Genomic DNA, 7500 nt, shown 5'->3' on the forward strand with positions numbered 1-7500 from the left:
AGTCTTTTTTTTAATAAACTTCCTGTGCATTTCCAAAGTTCTCAGTATCTCGTTTTAAATGTCAGGACCCTCAGAAGTCTACCAATGCAGTGTGGAGTTACTTGGGACCTTTTTAATGGTTTAAAAATAGCGATTTAGCTGCATAGGCTACGTAATGCCCAATCTAATAGCTTCAAGCCTACTGTAAGCTAGGCTGAAAACGGAGGAGTTCAGAATGCTGGGGGTGAGTGAAAGTGCGTCTAAAACACGTGTGAGTACACCTTAACATGTTTCGGTACAGTTAAGCTCAATTTCACACCGGAATTCTCCTTTAAATGGAATCGCTCTCAGGAACGCCCTCTGTCCGCTGGTTGGTCGGAGGTGCTCTTGCCAGATTAAGCGAGGGCGCATCAAGCTATTCCAGACGGAGTACTGTAGGGAAAAGGAACTGAGTGGAGCTACGCAGACAGGCTAATGACTCAAAACAGTTTTTTTTTTTTTAAAGTATATTTTTTGGGCTTTTGTGCCTTTAATTTGACAGGACAGTAGAGAGAGACAGGAAGCGAATGGGTGAGAGAGTCAGGGTGGGATCCGGAAAGGACCTCGGGGCGGGAATCGAATCCGGGTCGCCGGCGTGCGGTGCAGGTGCCCCAGCCAGTTGCGCCACGGCTGGGGCCAGACTCGAACCAGTTTTGATAGCAGTGTAGCCCGTCGTCTTGTATCTGCGACAGTGCTTGAGTCGTTAGCAGTGTAGCTCGTCGTCTTGTATCTGCAACAGTGCTTGAGTCGTTAGCAGTGTAGCTCGTCGTCTTGTATCTGCAACAGTGCTTGAGTCGTTAGCAGTGTAGCTCGTCGTCTTGTATCTGCAACAGTGCTTGAGTCGTTAGCAGTGTAGCTCGTCGTCTTGTATCTGCAACAGTGCTTGAGTCGTTAGCAGTGTAGCTCGTCGTCTTGTATCTGCAACAGTGCATCGTTAGCAGTGTAGCTCGTCGTCTTGTATCTGCAACAGTGCGTCGTTAGCAGTGTAGCTCGTCGTCTTGTATCTGCAACAGTGCTTGAGTGTAGCCCGGGGTCTTGTCGTTAGCTTAGCTTGAGTCGTTGATGTTTCTGTTAGTGCACATGAGCAGGGCACTGGGGCCGTTATGAGCGGAAGGGAAGACTGCGTGCGTGCGTGTGTGTGTGTGTGTGTGTGTGTGTGTGTGTGTGTGTGATTCAAACAGTTGGCTACAACATAGTGCAGCCCCATTAAAGGATTTGTCAGGGTTTGTGTTGCTAGGCTAAAACATAGAATGTTATTGTGTGAGGGTTTGTGTTGATCTTGTGGCAGCCCGCCACAGATTAGTCAATTTATGGGAAACGTGTGTGTGTGTGTTTCATTGTGGGATTGTGGTTCCAGAGCCCCCCTCCCCCCAACAATACCCCCCCCCCCAACTACCCCCTCCAACAGACTGTGAATGCGTTTGTTATAAGGACATCAGTACGTGTGTGTGTGTGTGTGTGTGTGTGTGTGTGTGTGTGTGTGTGTGTGTGTGTGTGTGTGTGTGTGTGTGTGTGTGTGTGTGTGTGTGTGTGTGTGTGTGTGTGTGTGTGTGTGTGTGTGTGTGTGTGTGTGTGTGTTACCTAGGAAGTGCTTTAGGATCAGTTCCTGCAAGACTTTGTGCTGAGGGAGATAAAGAGAGAACAGATCCAGTCCTGGGCCTCAAAGCAGCTAGTGAAAGTCCCCCCCCCCCCCCCCCCCCTCACACACACACACACACACACACACACACACACACAGACCAATCAGAGACGTGCACAACAGTTTCAGATGTCAGCTGACAGTAATCAGTCTGGGTCAATCGAGTCAGTGGTCACACATACCGACACACACACACACACACACACACACAAGCGCAAACACACACATACACACACGCACGCAAGAGCACACATACACACACACATACACACACGCGCACACACGCAAGAGCACACACACGCACGCAAGAGCACACACACGCACGCAAGAGCACATACACACACACACACACACACACATACACACACGCAAGAGCGCACACACATGCAGTAACGGTGGTTTTACTGTTTGTGTCTCCTCTCAGTTGAGTTAAACTGAAATAGAATAACCTACCAACTTAAATCTCCTCAGTGTGCACACACACACGCACACACACACACACAGACAATCAATAGCGCTGCCAATCAATAGTATTTGTATCAATCTTGTCTAACAGCTTAGACATCCTGACTCCCTCACACTCAGCCTGTCTCACACTGTCAGACACTCTCTCACACACACACACACACACACACATTAAAACACGCACACTTCAACGCATACAGATAGCTTTTTGTTCGAGAGAGAGAGAGAGAGAGAGAGAGAGACTCCATCATCATCTAACATGCTCTGAATTCCTTTATAGCTTAACTAGCATTGAAATGCATGCTAGTTAGTGATATAGTGGGGATCAACCCTATGTTCCCCGGGTCCTATGTTCCCCGTTTTTTCCCAAAAGGGTCCTATGTTCCCCGGTTGCAATACATACCGGGGAACATAGGACCCTTTTTGGGAAAAGTGGGGAACATAGGAGCCTTTCTAAAATTAAAAAAAAGGGTCCTATGTTCCCCCGGTCCCATACAAAGTGGGGAACATAGGACTTGGGGAACATAGGTACGCTCCCAATATAGTTTTATAGCATTGACGAGCATGCTAGTTAGCCACATTATTACCTCCGCCAAGGAGGTTATGTTTTCATCAGGGACCGGCGTTTGTTTGTTTGTTTGTCTGTCTGTCTGTTTGTTAGCAAGATAACTCAAAAAGTGATGGATGGATTTCAATGACATTTTCAGGGAAGGTCAGACATGACCCAAGGAAGAAAATATTACATTTTGGGAGTGATTTGTAACACCGTTGGGATCCCGGAGCCGTTTATGTGTTTCACTTAGTGGTGTAATGGCATGGTATGGCCACGTGGTGGCGATCTGAATAGTTTAGGTTCAAACAGGCGGAGGTCTGCGCTCTCTGAGAGCTTTTCTAGTTTCCATACTGTAGTGTATGTAGCATTCAGATGCTAGTTAGCCTATCTTCTGTAGCTCTGGCAGAAATATAAACTGCCTTAATAAAGCGATATCTATTTTATAAGGTCATTAGGGTCATCCCATATCATAAATATAAACTGCCTTAATAAAGCGATATCTATTTTATAAGGTCACTAGGGTCATCCCAAGGTCACTAGGGTCATCCCATATCATAAATATAAACTGCCTTGATAAAGCGATATCTATTTTATAAGGTCATTAGGGTCATCCCATATCATAAATATAAACTGCCTTAATAAAGCGATATCTATTTTATAAGGTCACTAGGGTCATCCCAAGGTCACTAGGGTCATCCCATATCAGAAATATAAACTGCCTTGATAAAGTGATATCTATTTTATAAGGTCACTAGGGTCATCCCATATCAGAAATATAAACTGCCTTGATAAAGTGATATCTATTTTATAAGGTCACTAGGGTCATCCCATATCAGAAATATAAACTGCCTTAATAAAGTGATATCTATTTTATAAGGTCACTAGGGTCATCCCATATCAGAAATATAAACTGCCTTGATAAAGTGATATCTATTTTATATATATAGGGTATTATATAGGGTCATCCCATATCAGAAATATAAACTGCCTTGATAAAGTGATATCTATTTTATAAGGTCACTAGGGTCATCCCATATCAGAAATATAAACTGCCTTGATAAAGCGATATCTATTTTATAAGGTCACTAGGGTCATCCCATATCAGAAATATAAACTGCCTTGATAAAGTGATATCTATTTTATATAAGGGTATTATATAGGGTCATCCCATATCAGAAATATAAACTGCCTTGATAAAGTGATATCTATTTTATATAAGGGTATTATATAGGGTCATCCCATATCAGAAATATAATCTGCCTTGATAAAGTGATATCTATTTTATATAAGGGTATTATATAGGGTCATCCCATATCAGAAATATAAACTGCCTTGATAAAGTGATATGTATTTTATATAAGGGTATTATATAGGGTCATCCCATATCAGAAATATAAACTGCCTTGATAAAGTGATATCTATTTTATAAGGTCACTAGGGTCATCCCATATCAGAAATATAAACTGCCTTGATAAAGTGATATCTATTTTATAAGGTCACTAGGGTCATCCCATATCAGAAATATAAACTGCCTTGATAAAGCGATATCTATTTTATATAAGGGTATTATATAGGGTCATCCCATATCAGAAATATAAACTGCCTTGATAAAGCGATATCTATATTATATAAGGGTATTATATAGGGTCATCCCATATCAGAAATATAATCTGCCTTGATAAAGCGATATCTATTTTATATAAGGGTATTATATAGGGTCATCCCATACAGGCGCGTAGGAACGTAGTAAGCATTGGGGGGGACAAGAATGAGGTCCGTTGCGCGCGCAAAGCGCGCGCCGAAATTTTTTTATATTAATAAATAAAGGGGGCGAATTATAAGTAACATAAGAGATAAAAAAAACCCCTATTGCTGAAGTTTTAATGGCCCTCTGTAAGATGCCGCTTGTATTTCAGTCTTTTTCTTAACCTATTTTTGGAACTGGGAAGAACATCTGCACATAGGCTATTCAGAACACATTTCTTCCCTGAAAACGCACACAGCTAGTCTCACAACTTAAACTGACTCCCCCAATGCTCCCTTTACATGGTTGCATAAACGTTGCTTAAATGAAAATATGTTTCTTCTTCTTGACTTTTCATATGCCATCTAAGTAAATTGTATGTCAGCTGATAGATGGATGCGCGTTTTGGGCACAATGAATGGGTTTGCCCTTAGTTTAACGAACGCGAAAGCTGAGATTGCCTTGCGCATCAGTGTTGGAACGATACTCAACAAACTGTGAGATAAACATTGTTTTTCGTGTCTGGGAGATCTCGTTGTCGTTTTTGACTGTCGGCTTCTTATGTTTATTGTTTGGACGTATGGACACTGAACTTTGAGTGGGTGTTTGTTTGTGCATTATGAAGCTTTGTGTTAATTAGTATGTGTCGGGCCTTCACCTCAGCGCGTAAGTTGCGCGCTAGGTGGCCACGAACGAACTCATTGCTTAATTTGTGACAAAATACAGTGAGTAGCCTATTCATCTTTCATTTGTGTTTTTTCATTTGTTATATTATTGCATGTTTGACGTAGTTTGTAAACAGGCATTCTGCCCGTTTATCTTAAGTCAACCGAGGCCTTCGGTTGCTCATATCCGCCTGTAACCTATGTAGTAGCCTATACGTCGTGACAGTGTGTAGATTATAATAAGAGGCAAATTGTTACACATTTAATTAAATGTTAACATTTAATTAATTAAAAGCATAGCCTATAATAGGATGAACAAAGTGTATGGACTTGCTAAATCCAGGTAACCAGATAATTAGGCTATGTGCCGCGTCAAGTGATAAGCCTACATTTAAAAGCAACTTATTTAGGCTATCGTAGACTACTGTATTCGCCCACAATAGGCTATCCTCTTAACTATTTCGAAAAGAATGAAAGAAGGCCGTACACTAAATATTTGGACTGAGAGAGTAGCCTACATTAGCTTTCAGACACTCAAGGTGAGGAAGTGCCCCATGCTGCATTATTGAGACGGGCTTCGTTTCGGGAAACATTCTTAAAACACAATGTGAAAGACCTCCGATGCGCACCGATAGCTATAGTTATGGGGCCGTAACTCAGGAGGATATAATTGAGCTAAGTAATCAACAACATCTGTACTTTGCAGCGTTTTTCTTTCGGGAGGGGGTCCAACATTGGGGGTGTCCCGACCCCCCCGACCCCCGTGGTTCCTACGCGCCAGATCCCATATCAGAAATATAAACTGCCTTGATAAAGCGATATCTATATTATATAAGGGTATTATATAGGGTCATCCCATATCAGAAATATAAACTGCCTTGATAAAGCGATATCTATTTTATATAGGGTATTATATAGGGTCATCCCATATCAGAAATATAATCTGCCTTAATGAAGCGATATCTATATTATATAGGGTATTATATAGGGTCATCCCATATCAGAAATATAAACTGCCTTAATAAAGCGATATGTATATTATATAAGGGTATTATATAGGGTCATCCCATATCAGAAATATAAACTGCCTTAATAAAGCGATATGTATATTATATAAGGGTATTATATAGGGTCATCCCATATCAGAAATATAAACTGCCTTGATAAAGTGATATCTATATTATAAGGTCACTAGGGTCATCCCATATCAGAAATATAAACTGCCTTGATAAAGTGATATCTATATTATATAAGGGTATTATATAAGGGTATTATATAGGGTCATCCCATAACAGAAATATAAACTGCCTTGATAAAGTGATATCTATATTATATAAGGGTATTATATAGGGTATTATATAGGGTATTATATAGGGTATTATATAGGGTATTATATAAGGGTATTATATAGGGTCATTCCATATCAGCTCAACCAGGGCCCATTACATGCACTTTTAGGTCTCAAGCCAAACAGGAAGCAATAAACAGGAAACGACTCCCCTCAGGCTCTGAACAGTAGACCTCTCAAGTCTGACAAATAATGTTGGATCTCATTTGCAGAGCACCCTAACACCTCGTGAACAAAGTTTTTTATATATATATATATATTTATAATATATAGAGAAATATATAGAGAAATATATATATTTCTCTATATTTTCCATTACCTCTTCTTTTTAAAACCACCATTTGACCTGTCTTATGCATTGAGATCACTGAGTGGGGATATCCTTTGCAGTGTAAGTGATTCATTGAGTAGGGTGCCCCCGGTGGTTACTCTGTGCAAAACGTATTGATCTCAATGCTGGAAACGTGGAAGGACCCAATAGCACACCTCCTCCTCTCCTCTCCTCCTCCTCTCCTCCACTCCTCCTCTCTCTTCTCTCCTATTCTCCTCCTCTCTTCTCTTCCTCTCCTCTCTTTTCCTCTTCTCTTCCTCCTCTTCTCTCTTCCTCTCCTCTCTTCTCCTCCTCTTCTCCTCTCTTCTCTTCCTCCTTCTCTCTCTTCTCTTCCTCTTCTCTTCCTCTCCTCTATTCTCCTCCTCTCTTCCTCTCCTCCTCTCTTCTCCTCTCTTCTCTTCCTCCTCTTCTCTCTTCCTTCCTCCTTTCCTCTCTCCCTCCATTTGAGAGTCATTAGACTTGATGAGGAGATAAAGGTTTTGAAATGTTCATTCTCCCTTTGGTTAACACACACACACACACACACACACACACACACACACACACACACACAAAGAGGTTTGATGTCCCCTGGGGGAAGTGAGAGGCTAGTAGGAGAGGACACTCTCTCGCTCTCTCTCTCTCACACACACACACACACTCGCACACACACATACCCAAAGGAGTTGTGATGTCCCCTGGGGAAAGAAAGAGGCGTATGAGAGCCTGCCTGTAGCTTTTCTCCATTCAGTGTGTGT

At 41.6% G+C, this 7500-nt stretch overlaps 1 protein-coding gene across 1 annotated transcript in view; it reads left to right on the plus strand.

The window, feature by feature from the left end:
- The window catches only part of stard10 (StAR related lipid transfer domain containing 10), a 20885-nt gene that overhangs the window by 6358 nt on the left and 7027 nt on the right, over nt 1-7500 (plus strand). The window lies entirely within an intron of this gene.

The sequence above is a fragment of the Sardina pilchardus genome, chromosome 13 (genome assembly GCF_963854185.1).
Source record: "Sardina pilchardus chromosome 13, fSarPil1.1, whole genome shotgun sequence".
Classification (NCBI taxonomy): Eukaryota; Metazoa; Chordata; class Actinopteri; order Clupeiformes; family Clupeidae; genus Sardina; species Sardina pilchardus.